The sequence below is a fragment of the Protopterus annectens genome, chromosome 6.part1 (genome assembly GCF_019279795.1).
Source record: "Protopterus annectens isolate FY-2018-M chromosome 6.part1, PAN1.0, whole genome shotgun sequence".
NCBI lineage: Eukaryota > Metazoa > Chordata > Ceratodontiformes > Protopteridae > Protopterus > Protopterus annectens.
Window position 1 is genome coordinate 551967296 of NC_056738.1, and position 26072 is coordinate 551993367.

Consider the following 26072-nt stretch of genomic DNA (forward strand, 5'->3'; position numbering starts at 1 on the left):
TAGTGTTGGAGGTACTGCCACTATGGGAGAGTGACTGTGTGTGGCCACGTGGACACTCAGCAGATGGTGTTCCTGACCTATGTCCACGTATCCAATGTCCATCTCCAACCAGATATTCCAGCACAGGGAGTGTGCAGTCCAAGACAGACATTGTCTCAGCCCACCATCTGTCCACTGCATCAGTGAACTGATCCGGGGTGTCCCCAGTGTGGTAGAGGCAGTCATGGATGTCAGACTGCGCTGTGTCCATAACCTTAAGCATCCATCTGGTGTTGTGTTTAGAACATACCTGTGCCTCCATGATGCGCTGAAACATGCGGCAAGTGACCCATGATGTGACTCCTGCAACAGTTGGTGGATGGACAGCAGTCTTCCTATGAGCACCCCTGTCAATGTGCCTGTGTGGAACCTCTTCAGCTCTTTGGCTATTGCCAGTGTCTACACTCAGTGACACCATAGTTGCCACACTGTCCTGTTCAATGTCTCCACCCTCTGACTGTCCAATATCTGTGGCGGCTGGGGACTCGGTATGTGTGGGCATACTGACTGTGTGCAGTAACAATGTGGGCAAAAGAGGGACATCAACCTCTGGGACAGATTCAGCCCCCAACAACCCCACCTATGCCTCACTATAGCCACCATCATCATCAGAGTCCAATGAGATACTGACATCAGGTTGTGAGGGGACAGACTCCAACACCCCCCCCCCAGTCACCTGTGAAAAGTAAGACAAAAGCAGTATATTATGGCCAGCACTGTAATGCGTGGTAATCCACACAGATTCATACAAATGAGGATCCACAACTGCATTACCAGCCTCACATCTTCTCATCTCCACTCCCACGCATAACAGACAACCTCACACCAACATACACAGACAAGTCAAGCCCTTTATAACATTTACTTCAGTCACATCCAGTTAAAGTTACCAGTACAATCTGCCTGTAAGGTATGCAATATGACACTATACATGATAGAACTACACATAAAACCCAGTGCACCTATCTTGAGAATGATATGGTAGTACTAGTGTCACTGCCTCAGGTATGTACCATCTCCCTTTTGTGTTTGAACAGACATCTTGGAGTAATTGCCTTATGTATACCAGGCCATGTAGCTGCTCATAACTATAAGTACAAATGTGTCGATGGTCATTCAAATACACTCCTGTGACTACCCAGTCAATGAACCATAGTTAACTGCTCCAGAATGGAATATACAAATATACTACTCTAGCTAAACACAACATTTGTACATACGGCGATATGGTAGCCCTTAACTTTCTTAGGTATATGATACATTAAAAAAAAGTATCACAATCACCATGTACAGGACCATGGACTTGGGCCACACCTGATGGACCTATGTCAGCACCACCAAATGTTGCAGCACTACAAGGTAATATGTGCATATATCCACATGTAAATTAGCTACTGTGATATTGGCTGTATTGCTGACATTCTGAATATGTGCACACAGCTGAGCATAGTCCCCCCAATGCAGATAGACCTGACACCCATGTACAGGTATGTACAGCCTGCCACAATGACTGAGACAATATTACACTGGTGAACACAGTAAGCTTACCTGAATGTTCTTCTGCTGTGGACACTGTGGCACCCACCTCCACAATGTATGGTATGATGGATGTCTGGGAGATGTTGTGTGTTCCTTGGTTTACCAATAATACCTCTGTGTCTGAGAGCAGTTGTTTTGTCACAGACCCTCCACTGGTGATGGCACAATCCCTGGCAACATCAATTACCCTTCATCATGCAGCATTCAGCATGTCTGTGGCCAGGTGTCAAACCTGCTCATAGGTCCTGTCCTGTTGGCCAGACTGATTGACATCCCGCACAAAGTCTGCCCACAATGCTGCCCACTGCTCCCGATTATGCCTCCCCATGGACAACAAGATCTGATAGTGCTGTCTCAGTCCATCCACTATTATGTCATTCTCTGCATCTAAGAAGGGGGCATGTCTTCTGTGGTACATGGTTCCTGAAAGATAACAAAAGGAGAACACATTACAGGACCAGATACATCGACGTCCACTTTGTACAGATCCAACACACCCATAATAGCCTGCACTATCCACTGCTCCCTCACACATCATACACAACAGTCTGGCATCTGGCAACACACTACGTGTGTGGATACCACCAAGATAGTAACAATACTGGGGTATGTCCCTGTGTGCAGTAACAGATTGTGTTGTATGTTCCTACACCCAACACAATAGTCTATTGTGATGTGTCCCCTATGGGCATACACACACTAATATGTCATACAGCCACTGCCAAACAAATTGCAGTGTGCTATTACAACCACTATATGGGGACAGTTTAGTGACACCAGTGTGACACAATGACAGAAAACAATGCAAACCTGCTGTAGTATATGTTCCCTGGAGGCATCATACCTCTATACTATACAGATGTTTGCAGAATGTCAAGATATTTGCCTCATAGTTTTGGTCATTTTCACACAACATTGTGGATTTCTGACAAACGATTGGCCAATTATTGATGGTTAATGTCAGAAAAAAAAGAAATAAAATGAGTTTAAGATGTCATACCCTTCAGAACACAGTTATGCTAATGTAATATCTATTATTCTTTTCACTTTCATACTTTGTATGAGCAATAGTTACAGTGTTCCTAATTTGAGCCTTTGTCCCTCCATTAATTATGGCTTTGTTCAGATATTGACAGCCATGTTAGGCATAGGTCTCAGCCAGACAGGGAACAATGTAAACAGGTTCCTGGACTGAGCCAGAGTACCTCAGGGGCAGTCAGGGACACTTTTAAAATATTAGAACTATTTATATGAGACATTGACAGAATGAGAGGAGGTGAATTAGTGTCCATCATCTGATGTTACAGGAGTATACACACTTACTTATTGTCACTATGTTTTATGTGTAATTTACTAGCTTCCCTACAACAGTCAACCATTGTAGGAGGCAATAAGGGGGACAGAGCTAAGATGTGAGTGGAAATCAGGGATATTTGAGAGGCATGCCTGTAGGTGTAGGACAGCTTAGTATCAATGACATATCATTACCATAGATCTAAGACAGGCTTCCTGCTATGATTCCTATTCTCTCATCTGCATCCTGTTATATGGAGAAATCAGTTTTATACCTGGTTGAGTGCAGTACTCTACTCCTTTGTTGAACTTTGCTTTCGGTAATCTTTTGAAAATATGCTCCCTGTGTGAGAAAAGTCTCATACAGACTTGTTCCCTAAGGTAATGCTCATTAGCAGGTAATTGCCTCTGCATCAATCTGTGGCTCTGATATGGTAAGTGCAGCCAAAACAGCTGAATTGCACTATCATTAGCCAATGACACCACAGTGCAATATATAAGGCCTTCATGTTGACCTGGGCCCCTTTCTTAGCTGTTAAGATGGACATTACTGAGGTGTGGAGATGACAGCATTGCAGAGGGTATGTACCATAACTGTCAGCTGTAGAGATTTATGTACTATGTCCACAGTTTCGCCTCATATGTGTGGTCAGTGTCCCATGACATTGTGGTCATCTGGCAATTCATGGCAAACATTGTGGGTAGAGGTCAGAAATGGAAGACACACATTTGAGTGTCAGACTTCATACCCCTCTGAATATGCATGCTAATACAATATATGTTATTCTATCAACTTACTATCAATGTAGAAGCAAATTGTAAAACATGTTCTAATCTCTGGACCATTGTCCCCCCATTAAGTATGGCTGTGTCCAGATCCCTTGTGCTAGGGGGCTGGGAGGTATGGTAGGTATGTAGTAGCTACATTTACATACAGGTGTGTGTGCTACAGGCTGCAGCTGCTGCTGCAGCCTAGAACAGATGGGGGGAATGCAAACACTTTGGGTGACAACAAGCTGTACATGTAAATGTGGCAGCTATGTTAGCCCTGTCTTTATGGCACAGCCATGGTAAGGGTACCCTTTACAAGGCATGTGATTAAGGTACATCTATTATGCAACAGTGCCAATAACAGAGTAGTAGGTGACATATACTTATGCTATATGGATATATGCAGTGTGTCCCAACCTGTAGGCCTTTGAGATGCAAAACTGGATAGTAGTTCTTTAATTAGCAGTAACCTGTGTGGATAAAGATTGCATGACTTAATCATTAATTGCTGTCTTCACAATAATGTAATTGCACTGCAACACAAGACTGAATTTGAAACCAGCACTGTGTGAGGCAAAATGTACAGGATGCAAGGCATTTATCAGACTGAGCTACTGAATCACTGCTGCAGCAGATGTATTTGCAATACATATGTGGAGACATACAGGCTGTGACATGCATTGTCTACATCCATCTGTATGTGCATGGCTTTCTATGGCTGTATTTCTGCATCAGTGTCCAAGTTGAGCATGTTCTTTGCCTGCCTTAGTAGGAGTCTTTTTACATGTTGCTGATACAAGGCCACATTTACCTGCTATCATAGGCCTCACTTATATCCATTTTATATCTTTGGCTGTCTAGTGGTGTATTATTGCACCTGAGTCTAAGGAATACTCCAATTTATCCCATGAATTTTTAATTCTAGTTTGCACAGTGCAGCACTGCATGCATCTCTGCTGAGACATACCTTTTTCTTCTTCTTTCAGCTTTTCCCAGTTAAGGGTTGCCACAATGGATCACCTGTCTGCTCATGATTGGCAGTGGAGTTTTACAGTGTCGAGTTGCCAGCCCGACCCCCCAACCTTCCACTGAAGGCACACACATGCACACACTCACACCTAGGGCCAATTTAGAGTATCCAATCCACCTACAGCATGTCTTTGGGATGTGGGAGGAATCCGGAGAACCCAGAGGAAACCCACACAACCACAGGGAGGACATGCAGACTCCACACAGAAGGCACCCCAGCTGAGAATTGTACCGGAGAACATCTTGCTGTGAGGTGGCAATGCTAACCGCTGCTCCACCATGGCCGCCCTTCAGCTGAGACATACCTAATGAATGTAAATGACAATCACTATGTTTTGATGCAAACAGCTGTTTTAATTAAGATCTGCATGGTATGGTAGGTTAATGCAGTATGCTGCAGATGTGATGAGCTTGGATTCAAAACATGGCAGAGGTGTTTATTTTATACATGTGTCTAACAATGTTAGAAACACATTTATTCATTAAAGCTCTGTCTAGCTAACCAAAGCAAAGCTGCATGACGTGGCGCACCATGGAGCTCCGCTCTAAAAAAATATAAAGAAATGAGAAAAGGGGAGATAGGAAAGTGGTGAAATGAGGGCAAGCCAGGGGAAAAACATAGTGAAAGGCAGGTAGGGATGTGCAGGCAGTGTGTAGGAAAGAACCATAGCTATCCATATCTTCTAAAGCAAGAGTTGTGCAGTTTGACAGATTTTGTAGATGAATTTGAACTATGAAACCCCAGAGAGAGAGGTGAGGACAACATAACTGCATTGTCAAGCCAATTGGACCAACATACATGTGTCCAGTGGACACATTTTCAAAATGGAAAGCTATGTATGGGGCAATATTTTTTTTAGACAGGTGTCCATTTTCTTTTATTAAGGTGAGAGTGGAATGTTGGGGAAGGGACTTAGTTACATGTGGCGAGGTAAGTTGGGTAGGAGACAATGCATTTTATAGACAGACAAGAGAGATGAGACAGCGAACAGAGATGGTGTTTGACACATGAGGTGGGTGAACACCTTGGATGGGGAGGATGTTGTGGAATCTGAGTTCTATGTGCCTCCAGATGGCAGTAGCATGACTCACGTCCCCACTCATGGGACTATCAACATTGCTTCTTCACTGCCCCAAGGGTGGTTGTGCTGGATACTGGGCACCAGTGTGAGGCTGCCCCACCAGGTTGGCCAGCATGCCCTCAATCAGGCATAGATGGCATTCATAGGTCCAATGAACAATCCTGTGCACCATGACCAGCAGTTCAGACTGGGTGACAATGCCCCCCACCCCCACTGCTCTCAGGGGGAGACTGGGCCACATCTCCTGAGGCAGTCCCACCTGATGTGACCCACAGTGACTGCAGGAGACATCTGCAAAGGATGTATTAATTGATTGCAACAACTTTTAACAGATACTCCAGGCATACAGCTATACAGGGATTACACATTTTATTTCTGACTGAACATTGCTGAAGAACACATTCTTGCTAATGATTTTAATAGTCTTTAACAGTCTGTGACATCTAAACACACAATTATCTGCTCATAATATAGACTACCTCACCCATTTACCTATAGTTCCTGTGGAGTGAGAATTTGTAAGCATTACGTGACTGCTACTGTAATATTTAGTGTTACATAGCACTAGATTCGAACCCTGGTCTATGTGTAGCAAAATTTACTACATACAGAGCAGTTAACAAACTGAGCTACTAAGTCACTGCTAATTATTGACTGACTGATATTTGCCTAGTGCTCACCTGGAACCAAAATATGACCTGATAGTACTACTACAGTGTTATAATAGACTGCAGTGACAATAGAACACACATCTATGAAATACAAATATAACTCAGGTAGTAGGTGAGCTATATATCAGTATAAACAATGCTGGTGTACATAATTTACTGTTAGTGGTTTGAAATATCTGTGAAGTCAACAAATAATATCAGCTCATGGAGTGGGCTACCTCACTCATATACCTTTATTACCTGATGTCTGTGGATGACAGAGCATTATGTGAACAATTTTGGCCTAAAGACAGCTTGAACAGTACTATATGAGTTAACCAATACCATTTGCATCCATTGTGTTTGCATTCTACAGCTATGACAGTGTTATACTTGACTGCAGGAACTTACCTTACAGCCTAAATGTATACAGCTCTACTGTAATGGTTACAAGACAATCCTGATGTACACCATTTTCCTTGGTGTTATTGGTATTGTTTCATGTTTTATTACACAACAGTTGGCATTATTAATTTATTGCAACACAGTTCTAATTCCACATTTATTGCACTACAGACTTTATTGCATATACTTCATTGCAGTTACTGGTATTGTTTCATGTTTTTATTGCAGTACAGTCTGCATTATTTATTTCTTGCAATACAGCTCTAATTCCACATTTATTGCACTGCAGACTTTATTGTATATACTTTAATGCAGTTACTGGTATTGTTTCATGTTTTAATTGCAATATAGTCAGCATTATTCATTTCTTGCAATACAGCTGTAATTTCACATTTATGGCACAACAAACTTTATTATATATACTTTAATGAAGTAAATACTTTACTCTTTCTTGCTTATTTCACTACAGTTAGCATAATACATCTGTACTCACCACACTCATGCTGCAACCTGACCAAGCGCCTGACATGCAACTCAACATTGTGAGCCCTCTCAGCTGCAGCTGTTGAGAGAGAAGAACACCATTATGCATACTAGCTTTGCAGACATTCAGATTCCATTTTGTTAAAACAGAGGTACAATTACTTACATACTTGTGGGGCATTCCCTACCTAAGCTTCCTGGACCCAGATATCCAAGAGTCCCCTCTTTCATCATTTCAGGTCTTCATGGTGGTGATGACACTGCTCACCTGTGCAGGGGATACCAGTAACACTGGTGAGTCCTCTGGCCAGCCAGTCCCAGGCTGACACTCTGAGCCCTGAAAACCTCCCTTGCAGCAGCTGGTCATAATGTTTTTTAACTAGGAGCCCAACCATGACCCTGGAGTGCAGAATGCCCCAATGCTATGCCCAAAAGCACACACATTCTCCAACACAAGCCATAGTAACCATCAGAAAAATAACTCCAATGGATTCTGCTGTATTCCTGCTTATTGGGCTTAATATAGGCTGTTTTCACACCCTTACTGGGTTATTGGGCAACATTCAAAAAAGTGCCGTGTCACTTAGCACTGCACAAAACAGCACAGCTGACCTGAGAAGTGTGAAAACTTGCAGAACCATAGTCCTAGCTGAACTTAGCAGTGCATAAACTAGACAAGCAGAGCTGGACAGTGCATACACTTTGGCAGCCATTACCATGTTTATGTGGTGCTTAGCAAGTTTAAGCACAGTTAAGCAGAGCTTATCAGAGCCCGGAGGGGCTGTATTTTAAAATAGTCTATGTGATATATCTTTCAAAATTATCAAATACTTATTTTCCCTTCTATGTATTCAAACCTTGAACCCACTGCACATGGAGCTATAACTCTACCTATTAAGCTACATGGATATTAAGACATCTGCTATACCTTAACATATACTACAGAGCTGCCTATAAGCACTGCTGAGTACAGTGCCACACCACACAAATACATTCAGATACACTTACACACACAATTAAATAGACAATTAAATACATCTGGTTTCTATTTTTAGATGTCTGGCAGGTGTCTGCTATCTTATCTGTGGGTGCCGCTTAGCATTGTTGTGCTCTGCACTGTGAAAACATGCTTTAAAAAATATATAAAATTAAAATAAAACAAAAGGACAGCCCAGGGAGTCTCTTACTCATTTGCGGACACGGGTAGCACTACACCTCTACCTACACTGATTTAATAACCATGTTCCTCAGTTCTCCCTTGGCAGCATGCCATAATTAATATGCATGATGCGCTGCCAAGGGGGAACCATGTACACGGACAAGGTAACATTCCATTTAGGCTCTACATGGTGCCTACACAGATTTTATTAAATCTTTGGGTTTATTTATTCTTACTTTTGCTGTTCAGTAATGTATCCTATTTACTTATGTTATATCACATAAACTGTGTTCATTTGTTTTATCAGACTTCTAACATTTTGGGTCTTGCAGTGGAAAGGAGTAACCAGAGCCCAAAACTGACCAGGTGGAGTTGACACAAAATATACAGTCAGCCACAAGAGGTTACAATGATCAAAACCATTTCAGAAATAACCACAAAAGTTTAATAGTTGTTTCATTCTTTCACCCTTTAACAAATGTAGAACTTCATCAGTTTTGTGGTTATTTTTTAGTTGGTTCTGATCATTGTAACCTCTTATGGCTAACTGAACATTTTGTGTCAACTCCACTGGTCATTTTTGGGTTCTGGTTATTCCTTTCCTTTGCAGGATTTATCTTTTGTGACTATAAGTCTTTTTCTTGCTTTGCATCACATGTTTTTGTATTTTTCATATTTTGGGTGTTACTGACTTTCTGTAATCTGTTTCTTTCATTGATCTTAATATGTCTATCCATCACTATTAAATCAAGCAACTCTTCCTTTTCATATTTTTCGTCTAAACTAAAGGCATATTCTTTAGTCCTGTTTCCTGTAGGCATATTAAAGAAAGTTCCAGAACATTTTCCTGTGACATATTCTCTTTAGCTAAATTTTATATTATCATTTGTGCTTTTGTATGGGAACTCACTTGTCTAGCACTCCACAACATTAACAGCATCAGAGTTGCTACCATTTCCTGTTCTTTCCCTTGCTGTGCAATTCCAACTGAACTTTTATACTGGTTTCCTGTGGAAGGCTCCAAAGTATCTTCATGTGGCATGATGCTTCATGTTCCACATGTTTCTCCTTAATTTGGAGATTCACTGTTCCATCATGCTGTACCATTACCAGAGTTGGATTTTCTACACAAAATCCTTCACTTAGCAGGTAATCCTTAACTTCAGTTTGTATTTCTTTAACTTCTCCATTCACCATTCCTGCTTTCTTATTTTTTTGTATTGTAAAGTTTTCCATTTCCGGATGCCTTTGCCTGTATTTCTTTTCAAATATCTCTGGTGCTGCTTTTCTGAATTGATTAGTTCTTCTTTCTCCTTTGCATAAATATTGCTCCATATGTAGTCTCTTTCTTCTTTCCCTTGTCCGTATTTCTTGTTTAGATGTTTCTCTCCACCTGTTTCTCCATAATTTGGGGGACTACGTTTTCCATTATGCTGTGACATAAACCGTGTTAGACTTTCTATACTAAACCCTTCACTTCATAGGCATTCCATAACTTCATCTACTATCTGTTTAACTTCTACTTTACTAATCTTCAGTTCTACATTGTCCCTTTGTGATCTTATTTTTTGTATTGTGAATTTTTCCATAACCAGGTGCATTTGCCTGTATTTCTCTTATGTCTGTAACTGCTTGTTTCGTATTGATTAATTTAGCTTTCTCCTTTGCATAAATATTACACAATATCAGATCTCTCTTTCTTTCCCATGTCCATATTTTTTTGCACCTTTCAAAAATCTCTGCTTTGTTCATTATACTTTCGCACTTCCTTAGTCGCTTCTTTTTTCAAACACCCAAGGGTTCTTGGTCTATATAATGTTTCTCATGCATCTGTTGTATTAATGAACACAAATTTGCATTTGAAGCAATTTTACATTGCTGTGTAGATGACTCAGTGTTCACTGACCTAGCACTGAGTATTAAAACATGTTATGAGGAGCTGTCATTATGAGGCAAACTTCAGGTACAAATGGTGTCGCAATGCACGCTAAACTTTTTTGGGCAGTAAACTTGAGGGTCAGGATATATTTTTCTGTCTGTGCAAAAGCAACAGTTAGTTCATGTTTTTTCTGTGTTGCAGTTCACATTTACCAAGCTTTTAAAAGTATACTTTGTTATGCTGATGTGGGCATTTGGACTGTACCTACACAGAGATGTGGATTGTACTGAATTCTGCTTTATTTTAATATCTGTGAGGTATATTTAAATTGCTTGTTGTATTTTGTTATGCAACACATGGCAGTTAACTCTGAAAAGACTGTTAAACTTTCAATCAAACTTCATGTTTAGACATGCTGTTTGAGCCTGATTGTCTATGTTTGCTGTGAAAAGTTGTTGTCAAGGCATTTTTCCATTCCTATTAAAAAAAAAAATGCTCTGTGGGTGTTGGTGGGGTTGCCAAATGAGGGTCTCAGCCTGGACTCCAAATAGCCTGGCTAATCCTCTGGGCAAAAAATGTTGGCTATTAGAAAAATATCAGCATTAGTGTGTGCATGTGTATGTGTGCATGGGTGTCTGTGGGTTAATGTTAGAGTAAGGCCCAGGGAAAGGAGTAGATTTAGCGCTGTGTGCATGTGCTGGTGTTTGTATGCAGTGTATCTAAATATCTTGTTTAGTGGTAATGTTATGGAAGTTTTTTTTTTTTTTTGGTAAGGTAGGGTGTAAAGTTGGACTAGGGACAGGCTCGGTGTTATTGTTAGGGTTAGCACACATTAGTACCGTGGTGCAGGAGATCACGTGAAAGGACTACTGCTGTTGTTTTGGGCCCAAATTACTACTGGTTATATAGCAGTTTTATATTAAATTGGCTTGTACACTTGTGGTCTGCTTTAAATTTGTTGTGAATGCAAGCATTGCTGCTCTATTTTGCTGGGCTGAGACATAATTGACTTGAACTCTGCTACCAGATTTGACAAGGAAAGCAGTCCCACAGATGTAGGAAGTGCTGCATGTTTAGTGCAGTGGGCTTGTAGAATATATAACATAGTACTGGAGTGCATATAACAACATTAAGTACTCATCTTCATAAATTTATCTTTCCTGTCAATCCCAGGTTACAGGAGTTGTACACACTAATGCGCACCTGTGTCTGGCTGGGTCTGGCTGCATATGATGGCAGTTTGTGGCACCTTCTATTTTCTAATAGCATTTGATTTTGCATTGCTAATTTGTTGTCCTCCACTGTGTGTTTCTCATCTGTGGCTGATTGTTCATCACCATGCTAGATTGTATCCCTGCTCTGGTCATTGCTTACTACTCTGATACTCTGTATCCTTGCTGGATAGTATAACACCCCTTGCTGCATTACTTCTACTTTTTTATATTGCGTTATTTATGTGGCTTCTAATCCTGCTGTTGATGCTATGAGCACCATGTTATGGCACTCATGCCTATTGCACCTAATATCACTTGCAACATTTTGTCTCTTGTATTACCCACCTCATGGAATCTTGTGATATTTGACCTGTTGGATTAGCTACTACATGAAGTCTTGGGGACAAGTGTATTCATGGCTTCTGGAATATTGTGCTGAGACGTTCATGCCTGCTGCTCAGTCATAGACTAAAGACATGGTACTGCATTGTCCATCACATTGTAATATTTCTGTCTGCTGCTACATCAGTCTTTATGATATTACTTTACTGAGTATCTCTTGTACTGCAACATGCATTCCTTATAATGCTGCACTAAGCTGCATTTCGGTACTGTATTCTACACTTTCACATTGTACTGTTACATGGTAAATGGTTGCTCTGTTTTGCACTGTTTGTAACTGTTTTCACTGCCTCCTTATACAGCATGCGGCTACTGGCAGATTTTAACAGGGTGATTTGGGTGGCAGCCTATGGCCCATTGCTCCAGGAGGTCCGTGGCCAGAGCAGGATTGATCTTTCTTTTTTAAAACAAAACAAAAATGCACAACGACCATTTTTAAAGGAATTATAGCTTGTGTCATCGTATGGGAGAGTTTCTTGTATAGCCCAATCAATTTGCAAGCCTTCTCTTCCAATTCTGTCTCATGAATCATGGGATAGCAGCTCCAAGAGTCAGAAATCTCATGAAATCTTAAGGAATGGTAAAGCAAAGGCTGCAGTTCAGAACAGAAACAGTAACAGAAGAGTTTGTGGTAGTTTTGTTTTAAGTTATTCGTGACAGATCAGATATGGGTCATAGGAGCAACTAACAAGCAACTAGGTGTAGACATGAGCACATCAGCCTGAGTACATGCTCAGATTAACTACATGGCTGGCCCAGCAAATCAATTATTCAATAATCAGCAAAGCTAAGTACAAGCCCTACAATGCTAGTAAAATTGGTTGCCAACACAACTGTCCCTGAAAGTTTGAACTTTAATGCGCTGTCTGCAAAAAAATGGGGAAAATGACTTTTGCTGTAAATAATTGTAACTTTTAAAAATTAAATCTGCCATATGAAATATAAAAATGCCAAGTCAAGTGCAGGGATGATGTAGGCCACTGCCAGGGTCAGAAGAAAAGTGAGCACATAGCACTTTTGCTTGCAAGTTAGTGGGGTTACCTTTCTCTCAAGTGCGCAGCATTTTGTGGAACATTCTGATTTTGAGAACTGATGTCCTACTGATCTCTTAATCTACTTTCACCTCAGATGGTTCTGATTTCTCTTTTCTCATTGGTTTTCCATTCGAACTTGTGAGAGAATGGAATTGTAAGCCTTCATTCAAAGGAACAGAATGTTGAATTTTGTGCCTACTATCTGAATGGAGATAATCTAATGTGATTGTGTTTAAGCTGGCAGAATCACATAAAACTTAATTGTAACAACGTAAAAGTTCCCTGCCATCATACCTCTCAACTTCTTTGCTCAAGAATTCTGGAAGTCCAAGAACTACAAAACACAAGCTGACAAAATTCACACTAGGCTGTAAAGAGAAGCTCCAAATGAAAATCACATGTCCAGGCAGCAAACGGTAAAAGCAGGAGCTTTAATAAGTAGGTTAAGCGCTTTCATCTATTCATGTTTCACAGACTTCCTCAGAACCATTTAAAGCCTAATTGAAAATAAACAATTGCTTTGTACTTTGAGTACATTTAAATACACACCCCTTAATGATTGTGCTAATAAAAACACAAGCTGCTTAAATAAAACCAATCAAAAATTCGAATTAATAAACCAATAAATTGCAGACAATACAATATCCTGTTAAATAAAGGAAGGATGTTGTACCTGACTGGATTCAAATTCCCTAAAAACTGTCCAATCAAATCTCTGTAAACCAAAAACGGGCCAATAATAAGGTAGAAGCAGTAAAACCACTGTTGTAGAACAGGTCCAAGTGTAACTGCTTTAAATATTCAATGCATTTCATAAAAAACTTTTTAGAACAGTGAAAGCCTTAAAAGACTATGTTAGATTAATAATATAATTAAATTAGCTTGCACATTCAAATACACTCAAGGACCTCTACCTTAGTTGCAGTAGCCATGAAGACAAGGAACACTGTAAAATAACCCTGTAGAAGTGGGCAGAGAGGTAGTCATGCAGACAGTCTTCAAAAGAGATGAATAGGTTAAACCTTGATTAATTCTTTCACATAGACCAGTGGTAAATAACAAAGCAACTCTAGACTCTATAATTGTGTTAATAGTTTGCTTTTTCTTGGTTTTTGTAACCGTTTGTTTCCCTCTTGGAAGTGAAACCATGGCTAGGACTTCCAAATGACATTTTTCTTCCCTGGAAATTATTCAATCTCTGGATAGTAGATCTGAAACAAATGTGGACATCTTCTTCTTCAACTTCGTCAGCAACAACAATAGTGGACTAAAAATAAAATAAAAATGGAAAATAAAAATAATCTCTTTATGCCTAATGAATAAGCGGGCACTGTTAAGGACAACATTTTTTAACTCTGGTATCTGTATATACACACACACACACACACACATTATTTATTTATTATTTATTTCCAGTTTGATGACCGGGGAGGTCCACTGGGCTCAGGGAGCTCGGTTTCAGTGGAGGTCCGGGGAGAAATGCTCCAAAAACACAGTAACAATAAGCAATAAAGTATTATTACATATCTATAATACACAGTGGCAATAAACAAAAAGTTATATTACATAGTAAAACATATTAGGGTACAGTCAGAAAATGGAAACATGTATTGCATACATACATTTGTATGTTATATTCATACATACAATTGTATTAGGATTGGGACAAGTTGAGACAGATGATTAGTTGCACTGAGGAGGTAGATGATGAGAGTAAGGTTGTAAAATAACAGTTGTTATTCATTTGACTGTAGTTATTCATTAGAATGTAGTTATAGAATGACTTTTGTAAACACAAATTTGCATAGAAGGGTGAATGTAGGTGGAAAGTACATTATTTAAAATGATCGAGATGAGACAAACAGAAAAGAACTAGAGAAGGTGAGGTGTATACATCACCATACAGGATAAGAAGTGTATACATCCTCATTCAGGATGAGAAGTGAGGATGATTTAGCATCAAATTTAAGAATTGCCAATAGAGAGAATCTTCCCCAGAAAGGGGAAGGAGGACAGTTGGAAAGCTATTTACAATATATACATTTAAGATAAAGAATGCTAAGTAATGTTATATTCAAAGTGAGGCTACTGTTTTAGGTAGTCAGTATAGGGTAGATTAACTTGTGGTAGGGGCTTAGTGGGTTAGGTGGGTTGAGTGCAACTGCAGTTCCAATTTTGGGTGAAGTGGGAATGGGTTAACTTTATAATTCTGAAATACTGAAATCCCGAATTTCAGTACCTTGAAATCATAAAGTCGAAAACTGAAAATCGCAAAAGTGCATAATCGCAAATTTGAATATCTCTAATTTGTGGTTATGGCTTATGGTACGTGATGTGCAGTATTGGGAGTGTGTCGTGTATGGTTGTAGGTTCAATTGAAGGTAAGTGAGTGTTTTGTAAGGGTTATGTGTGGGAGTTTGAGTGTGTCTGAATGTGTGGATGTATGTATATGTGTGATGTTTGTGTGTGTGCGAGGGACTGTGAAATGTGTGGGTGTGTGTTTCCTTTTTGTGTCTGTGCAATCTCGGAGTTAGTATATATATAAGTAGGGGGGTTGGGGGGGTGCAACCCCCCGCTTACACGTAGTGTAGGTTTGTTTGTGTTTTTGTCTTTGTGTGTGTTTTGTTTGTTGTAGTGTGGGTTGGACGATGTATGTGTTGTGTGGCGTATGGTTTGTATGTGTTCGTGATTGTGTGCTTCGCAATTGTGTGCTGTTGGGATTATGGGTGTTTGACTTTATGATTTCGAAATACTGACATTCGGTATTTCAGTATTTCGAAATTATAAAGTGAATCCATATATGTATATATATATATATATATATATATATATATATATATATATATATATATATATATGAGGTTTTATTCAAAGTGTTTTTCTGCTTGTAAATAAAATGCTACCTGAAAAGGGGATCACAGGAATATGGCAATCTCACCCATCAGGCTCCATAGTCTAATAAGGGAGTTTCTTCTGCTCCAATCTGAAGCACGTTTTTCTACCCAATAAGATTTTCTATCCCATCTACCAATCATACTGGGTAGCCTGGTTCAGTCCCCCCCCATAAAGAGGATTTAAACCACTGCAAACTAAGAGTTTGATTGTCTGATGAAAAATCACATTTTATTGCTGTTTTCACTGTTTAGCAATCTTTTTTCTGCTGAGCTAAATATTCTGTAATGTTTCCCACTGAAACTAGGGTAGCTAATAGCTGTAACATAGTCCAGATCCAGGCTTGCTGCTTCTGGAACTGTTTGTAGTGGTTTATTTGTTCTGAGCACATTTTACAGGCCATTTTGGATTGGAAGGAGCCTATCTGCACTTTTTGTGAGAGAATTGTGTTTTATTGGCACCTGACTGGTAAAGGGAGGCTTGTCTAGGGCTTGAAATAAGCATCCTCATTGGTCCTTTTGAATTTTGTTAGAGTGTTTTTTCAAGATTTACCTTCTGGTATTTAGGCCCTGCATCTGAGCAGGTTTCTTCTAGTTTGTTCGTCGTGCAGCATAGCACACTACTGCACAATTGTGTGCCAAAGCTGGACAGTTAAATTCAACAAATTTTCCCTTAATACCCAGGCAGAAATATCCATTTGCCAAGTTCCTCCATGATCATTTCTGAAAAGCCACCACTAGTGATAACAATCTTCAACCTAGCATTATGGACTTCCCTTGTTCCTCCTGCCAACCTTGTTGACTTTGGTCTCCTGAGGCAGTGTAGCTATTGCCTCATGGATACAGACAATCCTCAACTAATAACACAGTCTAGTATGGAGTACGAGAGATGTATTTACACTAAGAATCTAGAATCCATGCTCTGTCTCACTCAAAACAGTAACACGGAGAAGGTTGGCAACTCACCCACCACTACATATTCACATAGTACCACTGCTCATACACATACCACTACTCATACACATAATATGCATCAAACACATAAATCCACATAGGCAGAGGTTCTCTTGAAAAACTTATTGAAACACTGGAGACCGCCCATAAGGTGTAACCCTCAAAAATCAGAGACTCAATAGTGGATGTCTCACTCACCAGATTGGACAAGGAGAAAGTCACTATCAGCTGCCTCTCTGGTGCCAGGATTCACAAATTCACGCATGCACTCAGGCCTTTCTGCAACAAGTACCGTTATGACTCTGTCATAGTTCATGTTGGGGTGAATGACCTGAGATGTACCTCACTGGAATATATGAAGAGAGACATGGTCAAGCACTGTGAGTATGTGTCCTAGGCAGATATGTCCCTAGCCTTGATCAGCATACTACCCTCACTTAGACTGGTGCCACAGTCTTCTTCTTCTTTCGGCTTTTCCTGGTTAGGGGTCGCCACAGCAGATCACCTGTCCGCTCATGATTGGCAGTAGAGTTTTACAGTGTCGAGCTGCCAGCCCAACGCCCAACCTTCCACAGAAGGCACACATATGCACACACTCACACCTAGGGCCAATTTAGAGTGTCCAATCCACCTACAGCATGTCTTTGGGATGTGGGAGGAAACTGGAGTACCCGGAGGAAACCCACGCGACCACAGGGAGGACATGCAGACTCCGCACAGAAGGTACCCCAGCCAAGGATCGAACCGGAGAATCTCTTGCTGTGAGGTGGCAATGCTAACCGCTGCACCACCGTGGCCACCCAGACTGGTGCCACAGTATAAACAACAAATGTTGATCTCAATAATTGGCTTAGTTTTTAGTGTCATTCCAAGGGGATCCAGTTCCTGTCTGCCCAGAGATGGTTTGCACCTGGGGTCTTTTGGCTGCTGGCAAAGGCTCTTGCTTCCCCCATGGTGCCTTTTTTGACAAGGTCTCGAAAACAACATTACCAATGTGAAATTAGCCAATCAGAACAAAATAAGGGTAATGCAGCTAAATGGTAGCAGCTTAAACCAAAAACTACACTCCCTGGAAGCACTTCTATCACTAGAAGATGTCGATGTCTGTGCAGTCACAGAAACCTGGTCTAAGGCCTTAGAGAGCACCCTGACCCTGCAAGGCTACAATACCTTCCACACCTTTAGACTGCAAAATGAACATGTGAAAACCAGAGGAGGTGGTGCTTTAAGCTATATTACAGATAAATTCACCTCATGTCTATTTAGACTGTGCAACTCTATAGTGTTACTCCAAGTCCAGGTTACAGTGGGTAAGAACCCCATTCAAGTTGTAGGCAGTTATAGATCCCCCTTCATGGGTCACAACACCCACAAACCCTACTTAACCAAACTGAAGACAATCCAAAATTTACTGAACACAATGGTTATGGAGGATATCAATTATCTCATCAACAACTGGAAAACCTAATCTAGCCCAAACTCACTAGCACAAAAGTTCCTTGACATTGTGAATTCAAATGCTCTGGAGCAAATTGTCCATACCCCAAAAAGAGGAACACACATTCTATTTCTGGTCCTCACCAACATGTCAGACAGGGGAATTTCTACAAATGTTGGACACTCATTAGTTAAAACTGACCACAAATCAGTCACCTTCGAACTGACACTCAAACCAGAACTTACAAAGGGTGAAATTAGACTAAAGGTATAAATGTATTCCAAGCCCCACCCCAAGCTGAAAGTGGTAACTACACCAAAACTTACACTAAAGCCCTGTACAATCACTTGGATACGTGTACAAACTTGGCTGTACCAGACAGATCAAAGTCAGAGCTCCAAGCAAAATCAAGCTGCCATGGTGGACTTCCAGTATCAACAAACTCAAAAGCAACAAAACACACTGACACACACCACAGCCCCTACCCAAAACCCTTAACACACACACACACACACACACACACACACACACACACACACACACACACACACACACATACACACACACACACTTACCTGAATCCATAACCACAGCGAAACCTAAGAAGCGCAAAATTCAAAACCGCTGGTATTTGGGGTTTAGAATTTTGAGCTTCTGAGCTTTTGCTGTTCTCAGGATTCCACTTTATGAGCTTGAAATACTGAATTTTGATATTTCAGTATTTTGGGCTTCTAAAGTGAATCTGAGATGAGCACTTACACAAAGTATGTATGAATGTTGGGTACTTGGCTGCCTGTAAATAAAATGACTGCCGGTTGGTCATTATTCTGGCTTTGCAAAACTAAAGTGATTTTTGTAAAGCAATTTAGATTATGTTATTGTAGCTGTTTGTGTAAAATGAAGTTAAAATACATTTACTGCTGCCATCATTGTATCTCAAATAGACATGTATCCTATGAGGTATTATTTCTGATTTTTGTATGATTTGTGTAGGGTTGAAAAATTCTTCTGGAATAACATTGTGTTTTTTTAATTATTTGCTTTATCTGTTGCGCATAATAATTAATTGGTTCATTGATAGGCTTGGATTCTGTAACACAGACTAAATATTTTGTATTTCAATGTTTTATTTGCTTGGTAGCATTCAGCAACTATATAGAGGTTGACATTTGCAAAGTCAGCATAATCTGCATTATTTGATTATTTGGATGATGTTCAGGACTACCTGACCTTCAGCAACCATTGTGAAGTCATTGTTGCATATATGAAAAACTGAAAGGCTGCCAGCCCAACCAGATAGAATCTTGCAAATAATTCTATGTGATTTGTAAATATTAATATAATCTACAGGCTTGTTCTTTTAAATGTAAGAAAACTGTGTTAAATGTTGAACTTCAAAAAACGTAATCACCGTGCACTCTGCTGGAAGAAACTGATACATCAAGCATTGTATGGCTGATCTCAAACTCAGATCTGTGATGTCTGGATCATCAGATTCTTTCTATTGTTTTGAGACCAGAGTTAATTGCTAGATTTAACATATATAATGTCTTTTACTGCTGTAGCTTCTTGCAGGTGCACATTATCAAAAGAAATGCACATTTTGAGTTTCTGTTAGCCTGGGAAACTAAATCAGAATTGTTAAGAATGATGTAATCTAAAATGAGTCAGCAGTGATGTATTATCAATTTAAGACTTTCTCATAGAGAGAGAGAGAGAGAGAGAGAGAGAGAGAGAGAGAGAGAATCAGAACATTTTGGATTTGTCTTCAGAACTGACATCACCAGAACTTTGCCTTCGCTCTGTGTGTATGCAAGTTATTTTGAACATTGTTTCTCTTAGAAATAGATAGAAAATAGTAAGATTAGACTAGCTGTTTTCTATATTTATGTCAGACTATTCTGCAGTATTATTTTAAGCATTTTCCTGTGATCTCTGAACTCTTGACTAGCACTGTGTTGAATTGAGGAGATTTGTCTTGTTTTTTTTTATTATTTATTATTAAATATTTTAACCATTTCAACTGTGGCTGTTTTGTGTATTGATAATTTAAGCTCTAGAGTACATTGCATGTATATAGTGATACTGTCCAGGCCACTCCAATAGTCTTAAAAGTTCTGGTCACACTTACTATTTGCATAGTAGTATTGCACAGAAAAATTGGACACCCTTTGGTAATGTCCATATTAGTAGCTGATATTAGGGTTCTGGTGGCAGTGAATTACTACATTATAGCCTGGGCAGAAGGAGCATACCTAATGAACCTGTGCCAGCCTTCCCCAGGAGTGTCTGTGTGTTTGTATATAAATCGTATCTCAAACTGTGTGTGTGTGTGTGTGTGTGTGTGTGTGTGTGTGTGTGTGTGTGTGTGTGTGTGTGTGTGTGTGTGTGTGTCAGCTACTTGGGCAGGGACACAAAGCACTGGTTTGACACAGGGAGTGCTGGGAGGACTTGGCTTGGAACTGTGGCTAAGGACTCCACCCTATAGCTGTACCAGTGGGGAGTCTTACTGGGGGTCTGGAGAGAAAGGGAGAAACCAGCCGCAGACTGACTGTGATCTCTATGTGCTCTTAAGGGAAACTGTACTTTACTGTGTGTGTACATGTTATCCTTCCCAATGTGCATGCCCCTCCTTGGTGCTAGCGGTGAGGATTGAGGCTCATTGATTACTGGGCCAGTGCATGGGCATCACATATTAATTGGTTGGCAGTGGTGGGATATCCACACCACATATTAATTGGTTGGCAGTGGTGGGATATCCATACCAAATATTAATTTTTTGATTGTGGTGGGTTAGCCACATCACATACTAATTGGCTTGTAGTAGTGTGGACATTGATGTCCTGTAGCTTCTGTACAGTGATCACTGAAGGTGTTTTTGTACTCTAAATCAGCCACACACTGAATATTCAAAATTCAGATCACAATTTCTTTTGTTAGCTTAGTTAGTCAGGGAGAGCAGGCAAGCATGTCAGCAGAAGAGTATGGCAAGTTGACAAGGAGCCAGTTGGCTGAGATGTGCCAGGCTAAGGGACTGGTGCATGGACACCAGACTAAGGCAGACATGATTGCAGCTTTGGTCCCAGCTGCATCAGAAAATAGCAATCAGGAGGATGATCAGACTGGCTGTGGAGATGTACAACACGCGGAGAATGGACAGCTCAACCTTTCTGCAGAGGACTTAAAATCCATCTGGAGCTAAAGAGACTTGAGTTAGAGGCCAGGCATTTGTAAACAGAAGCAGCAGAAAGACTGAGATATCTACAGGCTGAGGAGAATGAGAAATGGCTGTGACTGGAAGCTGAGGAGAAGGGGAGGCAAGGCAGATAAAAGTGTGTGTAAATATGTTGCTGAACTGAGCACTTATTTTCATAGGTGGGTGAGTGGGTGTCAAGTCACCACTTTTGAAAGGCTGGCAGACCTTTTGATGAGGGAACAAGCCCATAGCACTTTGTCTGAGGACATGACGATCTGGTTAGCTGATAGACAGTGTGCTACTTCAGATAAATTAGGGAAGAAGGGAGACCTGCACTTGGCAAGCAGGGCATCCCTGCACATGAAATGTACCCCCAGAACTGCTCATGGGTCTAAGGGAACTCATGCTGGGCAGCCCAGACTGCCCCAACAGAATCTACCACTAGCAGAAGAAGCCACTAGTCCAGGTACACATCCAGGACCTAGGGTTAAATGTTTTGAATGCAATCAATGGGGCCATGTGGCATACAGATGTCCACAGAGGTAAGGTGGGGAACAAAAGGTGAGGGTGCCAGTACGTGGGAAGGACAAAATGCCAACAGTAGGTTGTCTTGAGACAACAAGAGTACCAAACTACCACAAGAGGTTATATCCTATCGTAGTGAATGGCAAAGAGGTCATTGCTAAGAGAGACACAGCCTCTGACATAACCATTATGAAGCCTGCAATGGTTACAGAGGAGCACTGCTTGCCTGGACAGACTACTCCAGTCAGAGCTTTAGGAGGGACCCCATTCCAAATACCTTTGGCTAAGGTTCACCTTGACTGGGAGGGTGGAAAAGGAAGCCAGCAAGTAGGTGTGTTTGAGGATTGCACTGCAGATGTCCTGATAGGGAATGATTTTGATAATGGAGTACCATGTGCTCATGCAGTTACACTCAGTCAGGCTTGGAGACAAGCATGTGGGTCTGGTAGCCTGGGGAGACCCAGTCAGACCACATACTTGCTGCCAGGACTGGTGAGGTGGTTACTTCAGGGAGGGAGCTACTTTGTTGCAGTGAGACTGAGGGTGAGCCACTGCTGCTTGTGGGTACTGATGTTCCCTTGGACAGAGTGACTGCAAAGGTAGAGGTGAGTAGTAGTACCCAAGCTGACAGTAAGGCACTGCTTTCAGAAAATGCCAGACTTCCTGTGGAAGGGGAGATGGGAAGGGTTCCAAAGGGAGAGTTGAGACAGGCTTACCTCTCAGACCCTACATTGCAAGGCCTGAGGCAGGTAGTGAGGCCCATGATTCTCAAGGGAAGGGGGAATCTGTATACTGGGACAAAGGGTTACTGTATACAGAGTGGACTTTTGAGAGACGGCTAGAAAGTGAGAGAATACAGTAGTTGGTAGTGCCTAGAGCCTACCATCTGGTGCTTCTAGCCATAGCTCATGATATTCCCTTTGCAGATCATATGGGCATAAAGCATACAAAGAGACATATTATGCAGAACTTCTATTTGTCTGGAATTTCCAGAGATGTAACAGGGTACTGCAGAAACTGTGAGCAATCCCAAAAGATAGGCAAGGCAGGAGACAAGGTGAGAGCTCCTTTGATACCTTTGCCTGTGATTGAGGAGCCATTTCAGAGGGTAGCTATGGATATTGTGGGGCCTCTGAGTACCCCAAGTTCCACAGGGAAAAGGTATATCCTAGTGGTAGTAGATTATGTTACAAGATACCCTGAGGCAGTGGCTTTGTCCTCCATTGAGGAAGAAAAGGTGGCAAATGTTTTTTTAGAGATTTTCAGCAGGGTAGGTTTCTCAAAAGAAATACTGACTGACAGAGGTGCCAATTTCATGTCAGACCTGCTGGCTGGTCTGTAGAAGTACTGTGTGGTGAAGCTCTTGAAGACCACCCCCTATCATCCCCAGACTAATGGTCTTGTTGAGAGGTTAAGCTCTACAACCAAGTCCATGCTACGGGTATTTGCAGACCAGTTTAAGAGGGAGCGGGACAAATATTTGCCCCATCTGTTGTTTGCTTACAGAGAGGTTCCCCAGGAATCCACAGTTTTTTCACTCTTTTAGTTGCTGTATGGGCATAAGGTGAGGGGGCCTCTAGATTTAATTCGTGATGAGTGGGAAGATGAGTGTGAATCTCACAAAGAGTCTGTTGTGGCATATGTCCTAACCCACAGGACAAGGCTCAGGGAACTCATGGGCTTGGCTGAGGAGAACCTGGAAGAAGCCCAATAACAGAAAAAGGGCTGGTATGACAGGAGTGCTCAAGTTAGAGAGTATGCTGTAGGGCAGCAGGTAATGGTTCTCATTCCTGTTAGACACAACAAGCTGCAAGCAGCTTGGGAGGGAACATTCAAGGTGGTAAGAAAGGTAAGTGATGTTAACTACATGGTAGAACTACTAGACAGGAGTCAGGGGCCCAAACTGTACAGTGTTAACATAATGAAACCTTACCATGATAGGGAAGCCCTTGTGGTGAGTATTTGCAGTGGACTGCAGGAGGAGTCTGAGAAAAATCTGGTGACTGATCTCCTCAGTGAGGCTCAGACTGACACCTCAGTGGAAGGGGTAGCAATGTCCCAGCAGCTATTTCTTATGCAGGTTCGAAAAATCCATGCAGTGTTAGAGGAGTTTGAAGACATGTTTACTGGGAAACCAGGGTGCATCCACCTGGTGCAGCACCAGGTGGATACAGGACCCCAAAGGCCTATTAGGCAGGCCCCTTACAGGGTGCCTGAGAGAGTCAAACAAGGGACGAGATACAGGAAATGTTGGAACTAGGGGTAATTCAAGAGTCCAACAGTCCCTGGGCCTCCCTAGTGGTGCTGGTGCCAGAGAAGGATGTCAGCACCAGGTTCTGTGTGGACTACAGGAAATTAAATAGTCACACAGAGTCAGATGCTTACCCCATGCCTAAGACAGATGAGACCCTAGAGCCGCTGGGTGGGGCTAAGTATCTTACCACCATTGATTTTACCAAGGGTTACTGGCAGGTGCCCTTGACTCCTAGTGCTAGAGAGAGAGGTCCACCTTTGTGACTCCTTTTGGCTTGTAAGAGTTTAGAAAGATGCCCTTTGGGATGAAAAATACCCCACTGACTTTCCAGATGCAGGTAGATCATATCCTAGCAGGAGCAGGAGGGTTTGCTCTTGCTTACCTAGATGATATTGCCATCTACAGGCATTCCTGGTAAGAGTACCTTCAGCATGTCAAGGATGTGCTGGGCAGACTACAGAGGGCAGGGTTGACCATTAAGCCAAGCAAATGTCAGGTGGGTACGGCAGAGGTCTCCTACTTGGGACATAGAGTTGGGAGTGGTAAGATTAGGCCAGAACCTGCCAAAGTGGAAGCCATTCAGACATGGCCTGCACCTGTTACCAAAAAGCAGGTGAGGGCATTCTTAGGGACAGCAGGGTACTACAGAAAGTTTGTCCCCAGTTATAATACCATAGCTGCTGCCCTCACAGTCCTGACAAGGAAAAACAGGTCAAATAAGGTAGTGTGGACTACAGCATGTGATCAGGTATTCCATTAGCTTAAAGAAGTTTTGCGAGGACCCCCTGTGCTAGCCAGTCCAGATTACAGCAATGAATTTGTTGTGCAGGTGGATGCTTTGAACTATGGGGTTGGGGCTGTATTAAGCCAGATTTCTTCAGAGGGAGAAGAGCACCCAGTCATTCATCTCAGTCATATGCTCCAACCCAGGGAGGAATGCTATGCAGCTGTATAAGAGGAATGTCTAGCAAAAGTGTTGGCACTGCAGAAACTTCATCCTTATCTGCATGAAAGGAAATCCACTGTAGTTACCGATCACAATCCCCTAACATGGTTACACCAAGCCAGCCAGCAAAATGCTAAGTTGTTAAGATGGAGCCTAGAGTTGCAAGCATATGATACATCAGTGCAGCACCACAGTGAGATTAGTAATGCCAGTGCAGATGGGCTCTCAAGACAGGGAATGGGGTAAGGTATACTCAGATAGCCCTAACCCTCTCAAGCAACGTTTCTCAAGGGTCACTTGAAAAACTAGCTTGGGTTCTTAGGGAGGGGAGAAATGTGAAAAAGTGAAAGGCTGCCAGTCCATCCATAAAGAATCTTGCAAATAATTCTATGTGATTTGTAAATATTAATATAATCCACAGACCTGTCCTCTTAAATGTAAGAAAACTGTGTTAAATGTTGAACTTCAAAAAATGTAACCACAGTGCACTCTGCTGGAAGAAATCTGATAAGTCAAGCATTGTATAACTGTTTGATCTCAAACTTGGAGCCGTGATGTCTGGACCAGGAAATTCTTTCTATTTTTTTGAGATCAGAGTTAATTGCTAGATTTTACATATATAATGACTTTTATTGCTGTGGCTTCCTGCAGGTGCACATTACAAAAATAAATGTAAATTTTGAGTTTCTGTTATCCTGGGAAGCTAAATCAGAACTGTTAAAAATGGTGTAATCTAAAATGAGTCAGCCATGATGTATTATCAATTTAAGACTTTCTCAGAGAGAGAGAAAGAGAATCAGAGCATTTTGCATTTGTCTTCAGAACTGACATCACCTGCACTCTGCCTTTGCTGTATGTATGCAAGTTATTTAGAACATTGTTTCTCTTA